Source organism: Amblyomma maculatum, chromosome 1 (assembly GCF_055883805.1).
Source record: "Amblyomma maculatum isolate TAMU_Amacu chromosome 1, ASM5588380v1, whole genome shotgun sequence".
NCBI lineage: Eukaryota > Metazoa > Arthropoda > Arachnida > Ixodida > Ixodidae > Amblyomma > Amblyomma maculatum.
The window spans coordinates 321,512,710-321,529,484 of NC_139344.1; the positions used below are offsets into that span (position 1 = coordinate 321,512,710).

Sequence of the window (16,775 nt, forward strand, 5' to 3'; positions counted from 1 at the left end):
TTTTTTTTTAATATAAGATCCGTGCCTAATAAATACTGCGCTACGATGAACCTGAAAGCATTCTCAATACAGTGTGCGCACTACGGGTCCTATTCCCTCTCTGGACCTTTGGCGGCAGATGGATCTCGTTAGTGGGTAAACAATGAACAAAAACTCCCAACAACGTGAATTTGCCGATGAAACGCAACTGGTTAACGACATGATTCCGCGCGCGCTGATCCTCCTCAGATAGCTCGATCCTAGCTGTCGCCGTCACATCATGGTTCCATTTCATGAAAATTTATAGCAAATAGATTATCGATATAAAATCGATACCTTAGCCTGCGTAGTCACATCGCAGAGGTATGCCTTATACGAAGACGCAAATGTCAAGTGTGAACGCGTATTCAAGCAATACATTTTAGAATTAAATTCTGCTTTCCGATTAAAGACAACAGTCTGGCTCCTTTGAAGTGCTGCATCGTTTTCTATCATACATTCCTAGGCGTATACATGGGTAGAAAATCTATGGAGAGCTTGTAAGCATGATGCAGTAAATTCTCGGATGAGTTGGTGCAAAAAGACTAGCGAATAAGGAGAAGCACTCTTGCAGACATTTTACGCGAAAAGACTATGCGAAATCCTTCTACAGAAAAATGTAACAAAATGTAATGTAACGGCATATTTCGCCTGAATCGGCACCAAGTACGAATTTGAAATCTTTCAAAGCAGGCTATAAGTAAGATACTATTTTACAATTTAGGATTACTGTTGAATGAAAGAGAGCCGACAGCGCGAGAACCATGGGACAGCAGATTAACACAAGGCCACAAGAAAAAAGAAAACAGAATAGATATAACTTGCTGCTTGCTTTTTTTTTTTTTTTTTTTTTGACAACCTTATTTTAGTTTTGCGTACAGCAAAATACACAACAGTATTTCGTCGTTATCGGCGACAACGAGCGTTAACTCAGCGGCCATGCAACCACCATATATATTCCGCTTGCCGCTCCTCGGTTCATCTACCCTCAAACATGGAGGAAACGCGCGCGTTGGTCGCCAGATGGAAGCAATTTTGCATAAGGGCCTATTGTTGACTGCACGTGTTTTTCCGTTAGAGTCTTCCACCGTGGTTAAACCGGCTGGAACTGCAGTTACCGTGGTCGCCGTTCATTGGGCAAACACGCAGGAATTTGGTGAAACCCGTTTATCCGGCATACTAGGAGAAGAGCAAAAACACCTTCTTTTCAGTGTTCACGGGACTCAGCCATCATGCCCACGGACGAAAGGCCATGCTGTGAAATGTCTGGCTGATGAAAGGTTGCTTCACCAGCATAAGAGCTAAGTGCAGTGGCACAAATAGGTCGACAGTGTCCGAAAATGGCACCCATTATGTGTAGGGGTTACAAAGTCCCAATTCAGCATCGGCTGTGCGGTACGCCGGAGTGAACGGCACCGGTAATTTCGAACACCCGAGGTGCACTGGCGCCTTAAAGTACACGGGTGCCTTGCGTTTCGCCGCCATCGAAAAGCGACAGCCGCAGCTGGTGGCTCAGAGATTTGGGCGCTTGACTGCTGACCCTAAGTACGCAGCTGGGACTGCAGCTGCGTACTTAGGGTCAGCTGTCGAGCGCCCAAATCTCCGAGCCACCACAGCAAGGCAGAGTCCGCGAAAAGCCAAGGCACAGTGACAGACACGTATACGTCTCGCTTTGTAAAGAGTCGTCTTATGAGCTATAGTGAGAGCATATGAAGCTTTGACGTCATTTTTTCTCGTGGAGCGGAAACAGCTCTGCTCGTTTGGATGCACGAAAAGCCGCACTTACATACCAATGGCGGTCGTGGCGGGCGTATGTTTATGAAGAGAGTAGGATGTTGTACGCGCAGTACCGCGAAGTAAGGATAAGCAGCTTTTCAGCATCTGTATGTTTTTTATCCCACGAAAAGCGGTTTCACAATAGTTCTAGCTGCCTTCAATATGTAACACGAAATGCCACATCTTGCCTTTGAGCAGGTGAATGGCAATATGACAGCGTGACTTTCAGATGCACTTGCGCGTGTTTGACATTTGAGCGTGTTGCGAGTTGCCGGGGCAAAGCATTACAAAAACAAAAAAATATATGGAGAACTCTTAAGCTTCTCCTCCTTTGTGGCGTGACGCGTCAGCGTTAAATGGCTCCCGTCTGCTGCCCCTTTTTTCGATCTTCGCTGTTCGCGTGCGCTACACCCTCACTGACATCCGACTTGCTACTGGCTTAACCACTACTTCCTTAAGTAGTACCTCTCTGGTCTCCCACATCATTATTCGAAGACAGTCGCGAGTGAAGAAACACATGACCTAGAACTTAGCCTCAACCTAGCCGTACGAACATGCCTGCGTGGCCTGCGTGTTCTAGTGGTTCCGAATTTGATTCGCATCTCAGTTTGAATTCTTTCGTTGAAGAAATTCATTTACTTTTCAAATTTGCCGCTTCGTGTGCGACGTAATGTGCCCAATACCTTATGCACCCTGCTCGTCAGTATATGTGAATTGCTTGAAATATCAAGTGACAAAAATGAAGTGATGATATACCCGATACAAACACTTGGAAACAGTTACCAGCGCATCACATGCACTTGTGTGTGAGTAGACTTTTTTTTTTTTAATCCGTGGTTTATTGAGCGGTGCGCTTTGACTTTAAGGATGTGATCCTCGTGGTGAATACGTGCTCTTGATTCGTGCCTAGGCAATTGGGACGGATCTGTAGCACAACCACCGCCCATTGCGGCCTTTTCCCCCAAAGATGCCACACCTACAGCCTCGTGTGCATGGATCTCCCCATCTTTGTCCGGGAAGACACTAGATGGAAAGAAAAAAAAACAATTATCACATATAGCGCGAAGTGTGTGGCCCATAAGAGAGCATTGCGTGAGCAGGGGAAGGGGGGGAGTGAGACAAAAACATCAATGTGCCGCAAAAGAAGTATACATATGATCGAAACTTAGAACAACACTTTTTTGGCAGACATATACAGATGCTTTAAAGCGTGCTAGCATCGGTGCCGCTCTGTTTTGTTCAATGAACGCGCCGCCATTACGACAATCCTGTTCCGGCGAGGTCGCTGTCGTCGCCCGGCAAGGAGCACTTCGAGCTCTCGCAATATGTAGCGATCTGACGGATGGCGCGAAAGCGTTGTGTAGGTGGGTGTTTTTCGTCATATTTAATGCTTGCGTTAGAAAACCTGGCGACAAAACGCAGCCTGTAGCGAGTTTTTGATTTTCCAGTATTTTTTTTTTTTTTTTTTTTTTCAGTTCTTCTTGTGTCGGCCGAGTTAAACTAATTATTCATTTTCAAACTGCGTAAATTATAAGCGCATCACAGTTTGAGAACTTCCTTTGCAGTTCAACCGTTAGGAGAATGGGAGGAAATGTTTGCCTAAGAAAATTACAACTGAACATGAGCACGCGTGTGATCGTCTACTTAGAGCCCATGTGATACCTTAACTTCCGGCCGTTAACATACTGCCCAGCTTCCAATGGAAAACACAAGCTTCTCAAAGTAGTCTAAGAAACCTGCTCAGGTAGATTCGGAACTGCCGCACAATTGATTCCTCTAATGTAGTTACTCAAATAAGTTCACTATATGAGACGTGTTGTGCTGCAATTCGTCAATGTGAATCGCTGACAAGCCCGCACCTTTATCCCGGGGAATCAATTAAAATATGCAACATGTTGTATCTCGGAATTTTCCCACTAGAGCCCTCTTAACCGTCATTATGTGTTCTTTAGTTGTTCTATAAACTCTACGAAGGACTCTGACTGTGTTGTTAAAGGAAAGTTGCCGACGAAGGTTAAAGGCGTGCATAATGTGATATTGTTTCACACAGGTGTCCAAGCATGAAGAAGAAAAAGGGCGCTCGACCTTCCCTCTACATTCCCATTGTTTACAACACTCTTTTTAAATATGCACTGCAGACTAAACCCCTCTCTCTTTCCTTTTCTCCCTCTCTTTCTCCCTTCCAAGTAGGAAAATAAATAACACCCCTACATAGTTGATTTTCATGTCGTGGCTTGAATTCTGCTGCCATGTGCACTAGTGTAATATCACTAAGGAAATTGGCATTGTCAAGAGAATGCAGCAGAATTGCAAAGTTGAGTTGTAGTGTTTCTTCATCTTTAAAATTCGAGTAGTTATGTCGCTAGGACCTTGACTAATGTGTGAAGAGTCGATACTTCTTTTTTTAATCTATAAGCATGCAAGGCACACATGACGCGATAATTTAATCATAAGATAAACTAGACCAATATTGGCCCTTGATATTTAATGAGAGAGCAAGGTAAATGGCTTGAACCAAACACGAATTTTAATTCTGTCTGCTTGCCAAGATTATGCGAATGTAAATTCAGGCATATGTTTTATGGGTGCAGGCAAAATTTTGTTTTAAACATTTTCGAATTGCACTTTAAGTAATTCAGCAACACGATATTACAAAGCTTTTCACCATGAGCTTCTTTTTTTTTTTTTTCTTTTTGACAACGGTTCTGATTTCGTGCACAGATACTTTCTTTTCAGAACGAATGGTTCTATATAGCTTGCGAAAAGTTGGGCGCCACTTTTTTAATCAATTTTTTATATTAAGTAGCTACTGCAAGTTTTTCAACTCATCACCAAAGTGCGCCCAGTTATTCATAAAGAGCGATTAAAGCAATTTTTTCTAGAACACATAAAATTGTCCGGGCTCCCTGCTCCAAGGTGTAATATTTCCCTTTTAAAATCGCAGATACACTTCTTGGAAAGCAGTTGACGTGCTAATTATAGTGAGAAAATAGCCTACAACACATTGGTCGCTGTTTGGTTACAGTATATGGACTGGCGTATAATGCTCGTTCAGGATGCCCCCCCCCCCTCCCCCCCCCCAATCGCAAAAAAAAAAATAAAAATAGAAGGGATCAACTTCGCTGAACCGAATATGGAGCGAAAGCATTAGCTGCGAGTGACCGAGCGTTTTTCATCATCTTCTTTTTCTTCTCCTTTTTCTTCTTCTGTTATGCCCAGCGCCGGCTCGGGGACCACGGACACGCATTCAGCGACAAGCGGTTAGACTTGGCGTAGTATTGCTTTCGCGATAAAAACAAATGTGGGAGACATTTATGCTCCGCCCTAAGGGTATGGCGCGATAGTGTAGGCTACCACCCGATGTATAAAAGCCCGCTTCAACCAAGCCGTATGAACGTGTCTGCGTAGCCTAGGGATGACGTGAATGCAAGGCTAATTCTTATGTCACCCTCCCATGTGAAAGGAGAGGCCCGGTTTGACACCTCTTGCCACACGTAGCGACAGGCAACACGAAGTACGGCATTCAGTGCGCGGCCATGTCAGCTGCTGCTACCGCCTGCCAGCGCCATGGTCGGGATTTTATTGCGAAAGGAATACTAGGATATCCAAAGCGAGACCTCGGGTGGCCGCAGCTATACGCCGTGAAGAGGCAGCTGCTCGCTCCTTTCATATGGGAGAGTCATATCAGAATCAGGCTGCCAGAACCCTTTTCATTCTCGTTACCCCTACGACACGCAGGCACGTCCATGTGGCTTGGCTGAAGTGTCACTTTATATGTGGGCTGGTAGCTTACGCTCTCGCGTCATACCCTAAAAGGATGAGCTTAAGTGTCCCCAATAATGTAGCACCTTACACTGATAGAGCGTGATAGGGGGCTAATTTGATTGATTGAATGTCCTTTATTTAATGGGAAGGCTCATGGCCATGGATGGGGGTAAAGGGGAGTAGACAGAACCTTCATTGTTTAGGTCGTCACTAATTTAGCAGGCAAAAGGAGCTTCCGCCATTGATATTGCAATTCAACTAGGGTTAACCAGGGCTAAACTGCAAGATTTTTTTTTTTTTTTTGTTCACAACGCCAGTGCCGACGTCGGATATTCGGTGAACAGGACCTTCAAATCTATCGCGTTGAACTAAGTCGAGAATACCATCTCTGTGTATTGCAGACACGGCTAACCGTAAAAACCTTCCACAATGCAGAAATATGTACAAACAATGTTACGTTGTACGTGGTTTGTGTGGCACGTATCCGTTCGAGGTGTGGGAAATGATTTAATAAGTGAAAATAGTGATCATCAGGCCTATTTTTAGGGGATCGAACGAGTAAATTGATTATATGAGTAGTACCCCGCCATTTACACTGTAGAATATATGCCTGTTAATACTACATCAAAAGGTAGCTAATGCTTCCGTCAGCGATAAGATGATTCTGCTGCCGAATATATCATTTCATAATCATAAGTCTACATCATTATTTAAATTCTCAAACATTCCTCAAAGTGCAACAAGGGTTGGCTGTGTAAAGCCAGACTTGTGAAGGACGCTTCATTTACCACAGCTGGGCACGCTATGTTGTATTTGTTCGGTGTCCTTGGCCAGCCATGATGAGTGGGGGGTTGGCACCTGAAAACGGAAGGCACATTTTACATTTTTGACATCTATAAATTATTTCAAAAAGTTTTTGAATTAATTTCCGATCGATGCAATACAATTGAGGTCTTAAGAACATTCATTATTAAACTTCAACAGCTTCTTACTTATTTTCTGTTTGTAATAAGGTGGTGAAATCGAAGTTCGCACTTCTTAGCACATATTACCCGAACGAATAATACTGCTGATTTATAATCCTTTAATTCGGTCCAAATTAAATTACCGACAGTTGGTTTGGAGGAAAACAACCATAACCATTATAAACAGGTGACTCATTCTGCAGAAAATGGCATTAAGGATAATTGCAAATGTACCCTTCGACTCTCCCTCTACAGAGTTGTTTACCGTTTTAAAGCAATTAGAATGGATAATTTGTATAAACATCGTTTAGCTGATTCATATCTCATGGCCATTAAAGAAAATAATCCCTTCTTTGCTGGTCTCTCTAAACTCACGCCAAACTCATTGCCGTATAATACCCGCCAACCTAAGTACTGGCATGTTCCTATACACCTCGAAACAACTATTCCCTGTAGACCTTGACTTATACGCTTCCATCAATGTTAACTAATTTTGATCACCGAAAAATTAATATCACGTGCATATCAAAGAAAGGCCTTCTAAATGTTTTTATTTGATTATGACTGTATTTTAGTGTTTCTCCGATATCTATCGTACTTGACTGTCGATTTGGTGTCGGTGTATTATTTTATGTCTTTGCCGGCTCTCGACTCTTTCTTTCTTTATCAAGTCTGTGTATAACAATCGTGCAGTTGATTTTGTTAACCGTGCAGTGTATGCAAAGCAGAATGTCTATATCACTGTAAACTGAAGTGTCTAAAATATGCTTGTTTTGAACTCCTCAATGTACGCGCCGCTGCTGTCATCACTTGAAGGGTTAGCCACCTCGTCAGGCAGCCGAGAACGGTAGCTTTTTGTGGCTGCTCCTTCCTTGAACACAAGGAAAATAAAATGAATTTGAATTTGAAACTGAATTTAGGAGAGCGATAAAAGTCAATTCAAGCTTACATTTGCTTATTCATAGCAGGCATGATCATCCCATGAAAATTGAGTTGTTTTTTTCTATGCCGAAGATGAACTTGCAAAGCTGGAACTTACGCTTATTTCAAAACGAAACTGCAATGGGCTTTATTTAAATTATTGCGAAGTAAACTCATGCACCAGTGGGACAATAGCCAAGATTTCGACCTCTTCGCCCGCGAGATGGAAAAACATCCGTGCTATAAATGCAGTGCTTCGGTAAAATCAATGGATCAATTCTGAACCAACGAGAAATGCTTTCCGGATAGCAACAGTCCATTTTTAACTTTATGGGCAGCTTCCACTGTCTGAACGAACCGTTAGCATGTTCACCTTTCATCTCACTTCTCATAGCTGGCAAGGAGACCACCATTCTTGAATGAATACCTGTTGAATCAAATCTTTTTATCTTTTCGTACAAAGGCGTCCACTAAGAAAGTGCGCGAGCCAGGCGTCCCTCTTTTCTTGGGGCCGTTTCTGCCATCGCGAAAAATTTGTTTATAATCCGCTGCCGAAGTAGCGTACCTAACTATCCGCGCGGAGACTCCGCTGCGCCCCAGCAGCACGTGTGCACGCGCGCGCCGCATCCAGCGTCAAAGAAGCCGCGCCGGCGGCGCCGGCGCCGCCTATTCCCAGTAACGCCGCTTCGCCTTCTGGGCGCTGTAGTCGCGCACCGAAATTTGAGCTTGAGTTCCTTATTGAGAGTAATAGAACATGATCACTTACAAATGTATGTCGGTTGGTAATGACCGCCTGGTGACAAGCATTTGGGGATGCTGAAATGTATTTAAGAGCTGATGCGATGGCATTGTCGTGTGGACTTACATTATATGCTCCTGCTATTCAATGGTCTTAATCAGTTGCGCTAATTAATAGTACAAGTGGTTGGTCCAATGGATAGTGCTTACTAACGCGAAGTAGTAGAGGTAAGTATTAGTGTGGCTAAATAGTGCTTATTTAGGAGTTCTAATTAGTGATCTTCACTTAAACTGGGTGTTGCTCTAATGTAATGTGTGATTATGGTCCGGCCTAACGTAAGAGGCGGTTGCTTAAGGCTTCTGAACTACCGCCTTTAACGAGCGCATCTGAACGTGACGTCGCGCGCCCGCAGGTGCTTGCGAATGATACTCCTGCTGTTCCATGCCTGCTTGATCAGTTTTTTTTTTTTTTTTCTCATAACAGTGTCTACCTTTATTAGGCGGAACATCACAACGGTGCTTTATTGACGTCATAACTTGTGACGTCATCTGTGCAGTCAAGAGAGTAAATTTCATTATGACTCAGGTGGTTTTCCGAGAACTTGCGTAGAAAATTCATTGTTAATAATATGTAGACTTCATACGCTTGCAACTGTTAACAACAGTGCGAGGAACTATGTAATTGCTATATCGGCTTTAGGTTCGCAACTACAGGTTCAAAAAGACATGTAAAGCGGCTTAAAATTTGCGTCGCTTAGAAGTAACTAGGATATTGATATAGCTGCACTTCGTAACAGCTTCAGGGAAAGAATAGTTGTGGCTAATAGGTTCTTAAAGCAGGTTGTTAAATATGGTTAATGCCTATGAGCGAAGGTCAAATATGGGTTTTTGGAGTGCGCAGTTAAAAATAATGAACATCTCTTTATGTAACATTTTATTTTGCAGCAGAGGGTCACGTCAGCTCAGAATGGCCGGCTGCCAAGCACTGAGCCCGCAACGACATGAAGGCTTTCTGCAGATGCGGAGAAGCACGTCATTGCAGTGCGTCGGTATAACTAAACGTACCACGAGTATTCGAATAAAACGTTCGTGGTTCAATTCGTGCTCCGCCTGCGTTACCTCAGTGCAGGAATTTATGCGTGCTGTTGCATGTTTTATTGTCGTGCATGCACGGCGAGTGCTCTAGTTAACCAAACTTGTGTGTACTTGCTTCATCACGTCAATAAAATACAGATTATTTTGGGCAAGAATTGGGCAGGATGGCGCGGGATGATTAAAGGCTAACATGCTATCACCATGTGTTCACAGCAGGTAATTAGGGTATAAAAAAATTCAGCTTAGCTATTTAGAGAGAAGACACACAAAGGCTGAAGTAATCTCATTCGTAGAGTCTTCACCGTTCTCATCCTAAACATGGGGCATTAGGGACAACGCAGTGGTAGGCCTCTGGACATTTTGCTCCTGGCCGTTCGGGGCTGGGAATGCGGGTGCCTTCGGTGGTTGTAGCTAGGGCTCCTCGCCAGAGGGGTATATGTGCTGTTGTGCATCCATGCCATCGTCGCACTCACCGCAGCGGTGGATAGACGGCGGCTGATGTAACTTTTAGGGACCTTCTCTCGTCCACAACGACAAGGGCGGTCGTTGACGGAAGTTCACTTAACGAGGTTGTAAGGCTCTCATCTTAAATGTAGCCATTATACCAGGGTTTGGAAAGCATGATTTCGGGATAGTGGCTGATGGCGGTGCGATTCAAGACGCAAAAGCATCTGCATCGGTAATCTGGTGACGAAGTGCCCTGACCGCATGTTAGAGGCTCTTCACCGTCCCGCCGATGCAGTTCTGTGGTGTTTTCCTTCTGCGCGTACGCAGCACACCGGACACCCACGTCGTGCGCGATGCCGTGAGAGCAAACGGCGAGCATTCTTCATCGTCAGCAGGTTTGAGACAGCGATCGTTTACTATTTATACCAGTTTCCAATCATAGCACTCACATTTTATTGATATAAGATGACCCATTCGTTGGAACGACTCGCTGAACGTGACAGCTCTTGTGGCTCAGCTGCGTGGCAGTGCGCGGAATGTGCAGAACAATATCCATTACAAGAGCGCAGAAACACATACCGCAGGAAGAATCTCCTTCTTCTCGCCTCTGTATACATACCCACAAAGGTGGGTTGACCAGGATTCAGTTCAGGTACAACAATTAATACATGATCTGGGCTTAGGCTGTATAATATATACTTTATGAATTAGGAATTAGCGTTGTTAAAACAAAAAAATATTCTGAGGTGTTAAGGATAGTAATCAAGGAATAAATGCAAATAACGCTTGTAAGTAAAAATAAGGCAGAGAAGCGCTAACAAACAAACCTTCCGGAAGCAGCATTATAGCTATGCAGTAGCTCACACACAGGTTTTAGGACATGTCCTCCTACAGCTAACCCAAAGGAGAAGAGGACAGGAATTGTATACGGCAGTACTAAGGTAGAGAGAGGAATCTCCAAATTATTCATTCTCTGAAGAGCATTCCTCCGGCAGGAGGTGATGCAATGCTCTATAGTTTCCACGTTATCACACGACGCACAGGTATTCGACGGCGTGAATTCAGAGCGGCATAATGAAAGATTGTGGCAAGGAATTCTACAATGTATGCGTGTCATGGAGACCTTACATTGTCTCGAGCCGCAATACCGCATATTTCAATGGAAATTTAAGTGTTCAAAGTCCGCAGTCGCAAGGCGCGGCTTATGACTCATAGCCTGCAGTAATTGGAATCTTTAAAAACAGGACTTAGCCAACAAATTATGTTAGGTACAACACTCGTAAAAGGTCTATTTAGAGCTCATATCGCTAATAATTCACTTAGAGGCGGAGCTTAAGTGTCCACGCTATTGTGAGTGTCCACCGAATTTTATTCCGACCGCCGTCTACGGCAACGGCGGTTTCCCGGTGGAACGAGCTACCATAAGCTATCTCGTAAAATATAAATTTATTATGTAAATTGAAATCAGAAAAGGCATGACTTATGCAAAAGTGGTTATTTCTGATTCAAAACGGAAATTATATGCAAAATGTAAATATACTGTCCTTGTAAATGTGTACAATCTATATAAATGTGAATATATATTACTGATTATTTTAGCGCGTTAAATCTTTAAATTTGAGCGAGTTCACTGGCCATGTCATTTTCTAGAGGCGTCATCATTTAAAAAGATTTAGCGCCTCACGCTATGACAGCGCTTAGAGCAATAAAATTATTTGCTGTACTTTAAGTGAGCATATACAGTGTTCAGCCACTTCATCGGAACAGTTTTGAAAAATTATCCCGCCTCAACCGGAGGCTCATTTGCACTGAAACCGCGCAAAAACCTTGCGCGTTGGCGATTCTCTAGTTACAAGGTAAGTTTGACCATGGTGCTTACCTAGTATGACCGCACATGAAAAATACATGACCGCATGAAAAACCAGATTGAGGAGCAATACACCAAGGCCGAGTTTCTGACAAAAGGCAGCTGTGGCGCCATCTGGCGTCGCCGGAGGAAAGCGCCGTGGTTCGAGAGCGTTCAGGCAAACGTGGCATGTTTTCTTAATGATTCTACATGGTGCCACCGCTGCCCTTCGCCGAAAAATTGGCGTTCACGTCTTTCGCTTCTTCAATCACACAATAGACGGTTCTGGTTTCTCATCATGTAGAGCCAAACCATTAAGTCGCATTAAGACTTACTATACAACAAAAGGGACAACAGAATACAAGCTTTCTGCCCAGTTTCATTGCCGACATGCCTCCGGTTGAGACGGGAGAATTTTTCATAATGGTCCCGATAAAGCTGCAGAGCACTGTATAACATGTATTATTACAGTTTCTGTAGGAACACTGCCTTTAGCGGGCTGCAATTCGTCTTGCTGGATAAATTCACAAAAGTATAAGATAATTGGTATATATAGCGTATTTACGGTAAGAATTAGCGAACGGCTTATAAACAATACCCGTCTCTACTTTGCGCTAGCACACAGCCAGTCGTCCTGGACTATCGAATTAGTGAATAAAATAACTGACTCAAGAAATTTATTTTTCACGAATTCGCGGTCTGATTTTTTAGGAAGGATGTTGTGTCCTGTGATTTCCTAGAATTGCTCAGTCTACATACCAACCTCTCCGCATGCTGTGCGGGAAGGTATATGCTCTGGCGATGTTCATAAGCAGCCCGCAGATTCTTCGGGTCAATATGTCTTGTGTTTTCTGCAGGAAATTGTAAAACGCGTCGTCTCAAACTTGACATGGGGTGGGGCAGGGTGGAGCCCCCCGCCACCCTGCCCCGCCTGATGTCAAGTTTGAGACGACGAGTTTTAGGAACCCCCTTAAGTTTTGTTTGAACCGGGCCCTCATTACTATTAATCCACCCCTGCCTGTACGCCGATTGACCTTCAAAAATGTGGTGTGTCCTTGATCTTATTAAGTGTACATGCCCACCATTCAGTGCTCTCCATTCAAAAGCATACTGCTCCTTCCTTTCCTCAAAAACTACGACCGCTTGGCCCGACTACTTCACCGGAGTACCCGGGTTCAGCCTGGAGAGCCAAATTATCAATGAGGTTATGGATAGGACGGTAAATAACACAATCGTCGGCAAAAAGGCGGACGTTAGAAGAAATCCAGCTGAGTAGGTCATTAATATATATAAAGAAAAGAAGAGGACCAAGTACGGCATCTTGGGGTACACCGGAAAGAACAGGGGTGATACTGGAAGAGTGTAATCGTTAGCGAGAACAAACTAGCAGCGATTAGTAAGAAAATTTTTGATCGAATAAATACAGGCGCATTTAAGTTTATTCTTGAAAGCTTTAGTAATAGTCGCTTGTTGAAGACTTTATTGAAAGTTTTTTTCGAAATCTAAGAAGAGTGCATTAATAGGAATATTTAGGTCTAAGTTGGAACAATGCCGTTTAGAAACAATAAAAGTTGGGTATCACATGAAAGGCATTTTCTGAAGACCGAGCTGATTGGGATGGGAAAATCTGATGGATGTTAGGAAGTGGGCGACATGAGAGCAGATAGCGTGTTTCGTGACTTTTGAACGCACGCTTGTGAGAGAAATGGGGCGAAGTGTGTTACCTTAGCCTTTCTTAGGAACTGGAACGACCTTGCCCACTTTGGAATGATATTTCCCAGTTGCCCATTGCTTAGCTATGAGTGGTAATGACTAGGCATGACTTAGCATGACTATGCAGCGACCAATATGTCAAACGACGACTTTTAATATCGCAACTGACTGGAAATAAGTAAACATGCTTAGCTATGAGTGGTAATGACTACAATGACTAGGCGCTACTCATCATGAGCCAGCATGACTACAGAACGACCAGTATGTCAAACGACGACTTGTAATTTTCGCAATTGACTGGAAATGAGTAAATATGCTTAGCTATGAGCGGTTATGACTACAATGACTAGGCGTGACTTCGTATGACTACGGAACCGCCATTATGTCAGACGACGACTTGTAATGGCCGTAACTGTTCGGGAATGAGTAAATGTGCTCAGCCATGAGTGGCAATGACTACAATGACTAGACAGAACTCAGCATGACTACGAAATGACCAATATGTCAAGCAAAACACCCGCTCTACTCGTCAAATCACGTTCCAAGGTACACTCACGGCAACATAGGACGGTCTATGCCCACCGCTATGAATGAGGGTGCACCTAGTGCGGGCTTTTAAGGACAGGATATAAGCAACATATATTTCTAAGAAAGTAAAATATTAAACAGTCGCTGCCTTAGGTCAGAGAATCAAAAGCCAAATTCAGAGATTGTGAGTTCGGATCCAATCGGGAGCAAGTGGTTGTTGTTTTTTTTCGTACACTTTAATCAATTACCTCCATAAATACATTATTATTTCACATTGACCCAACCCAAAAAGTCCTGTATGCTTTCTTTGGTGCGACTTAATGTTGGCACCCATCTTTTGTATCTGATAGCGAGCCTCTAGTTTTCCCTGCGATATGATTGTGATGTGCAAAAATTAAAAATTAAAAGCCATATTTCTCACTTGGCTACCATTTGTCTCAACGAATAAAAGAAACTTCGTACTACTGAGAACAATGTAGAGCAAGAAAAACTGCTGTTTACACATCTTAACATCTAGGCGCAGAACTCTGAAAATTTGAAACTGCAACAGAGATAATGCAATGTAGTGTATGGCAAGAAACTCATTCCACGACCTCCACTGCGATAATGGCATGGTCTCTAGGACGGCTAAGTAGCAAGTCTTCATGCGCTGTAAGGACGCAAGAATCCTCACTCCTAAATTGCAATAAAAGCAAAAGGTGGGCATTCGTTTAATTACCATACGTTTCTTCACATTTCGGGTAGCAATAAAAGTACGCTGCTAACATGATGAAGCCACAAACTACACTTACTCTATCACTGTGACCAAGACAACGAGTAGGTACAAGCAGCGCACAGAAGACTTCATCTGAGGACCCGTCATGCCTCCTTACAGGAAAGCGGGTAGTAATATCCACAATGCCCGCCAATTCTTCATAGTGGCTCGCTATTTATAAAAAAACGTGTGCCTGCATAATGCGCCACTCTATTCCTTTTGTCCGCTGTTGAACAAAATGCTACGTCAAACAACAATTTTCGAGACTCTGACACTTGCAAGTGTACAATGTAAATATATGGAGGCTCATTTTATAATAGTTTAATATTATTCCAAAATATAACGAGGCATTTCGCATAAATTGATCTCTCCGCTTCTATCCATCTAATGAAAATTTGAGATTTCAGCAAGACAAGCCGGAATAATGAATTTTAGATCTTCCCTGGAATCTGCATCGTCCGACCTTTCGATGCGACCTGTTCTTCAAAATGAGTAGCATATTGTCGGCTTGTTAAGCCAGGCAGCCCCGTGATGGTACTTATCTCGCAGATATACTGCGTGACCTTAAAGTCACACACAAAAAAGGTTGGAATTCAACAATTCGGAAACTATTCACAACTCCAGAATATTTTGTGGCAACTGGTGAACAATGCAAGAAATAACCCGAGAAAATCAACATATAGGAGACGATTTTTCATGACTAACCCGCAACTTGAAAGACCAGAACTCACTGGTTCGAAAAAATAATAATAAAAAATTACCGCAAGAGCAATTTTTAAGGCGAAGGACTCATGTGGTTCACGAGATGAAAATCCGTCACTGGAAGTGTACGCAGAATGCGTAGCCGGAGAAGTAGTCGTCCCAAAAGGTCTCATCAGTTATATACCACAGTCGTTGGTTTGATTTGTTTTGGTTTGTTTTGGTTTGTAGGGTTTAACGTCCCAAAGCGATTCAGGTTATGAGAGACGCCGTAGTGATTCACCTGATGCTCTTTAACGTGCGCTGACATCGCACATCACACGGACGCCACTCTCACCTCCATCGAAACACAGCCGCCGGCAGTCGGGATCGAACCTGGCTACTCCCGCACATTAGTCGGGCATCTTAACCACTTTACCACTGCGGTGGGGTATATCCCGGTTGGTAGTGTAATGCCTAATCTTAAAGCGTAATACTCAATTACATGAATCGTGACTACTCATATGTGTAATGGCATATCTTCAGATACAAAAAAAGGGTGAAAAATGGCATATGAGTAGCATGCGTGCTGCATGTATACCGGTATAATATCCATGTCATGTCATGACATAGCATGACATAACAACAATGATAAGAAGTTCCATGTGATTCAGGATGGAAAGAAATGTCACGTGATTAGGGTCGTAAATAGCCACCGACGCTAATCTACTTTCCTTTCTCCACTGAAGCAGACTTTAGTTCCCTCGAATTTTTAAGCCTTCCACAGTGCATGCCATTAGATGAAAGGATAATGGCACGCAGTTTCAAACACATATTTCGCGCTGAAATGATTGGACCTGGAGGATTCTGTTAATGTGGTCTGCGGATCGGGAATATAGCGAAATTTGCATTGCCTGTTGATACTGGCAATTATTTTGTGGAGCGTTCAATTTTCTCCAGGTTAGTAACCATATTTTCCTAAAATATGGAACTCCTGCGCACTATACGATACTGCTTCTACTTGCCTTTATAGGCAGATTGTCGGTAGTCGCAAGCAGATAACCAGACAGCTGATATTAGCGTATTTCTGGCTTGAGCTTCTAAGCTAATATTACGAAATGCATGTAGAGAAGACGGAACCTTACTATGTCTGTTTCTTTCATCGCACGTATGCTTAAATGGTCAGCAGTTCACGTGTGAATTGCGACTAGAAGCCGTTACGCGACAGCTCGCTTAGTGGCCACTCGCTGCGCTGCAACTTCGCGCGTGTCAAGCATGAATCGAATGCACTTCTGTAAGTGCATGAACGGCAGCCAGTTGCTGTTCCTCATCTTTTTCCTGATTAAGCAAATTGATTGAAACCACCGGTGACAGCGCGGACTTATTGTGTCGCCAATGCGCTTGTCATACGCGACTGAAAAAACTGCTGTACATGAACCCGTGATAAAGGAGAAGTTAATCACTGACATCTACCGAAGCGCTATCATACGGTTAGAAAGGAAAGCTATACAGCTTTCCCAGAAACTTCGTA

At 43.4% G+C, this 16,775-nt stretch overlaps 1 long non-coding RNA gene across 1 annotated transcript; it reads right to left on the reverse strand.

Annotated features, from left to right (window-relative positions):
- Positions 1-2,610: 2,610 nt before the first annotated feature.
- Positions 2,611-14,813, reverse strand: LOC146207253 (uncharacterized). The gene is made up of 3 exons (XR_014700602.1): positions 14,604-14,813; positions 6,348-6,417; positions 2,611-2,817 (listed from the first exon to the last, which is right to left on the reverse strand). It is a non-coding gene; the product is annotated as an uncharacterized LOC146207253 (long non-coding RNA).
- Between the last annotated feature and the right edge of the window lie 1,962 nt (positions 14,814-16,775).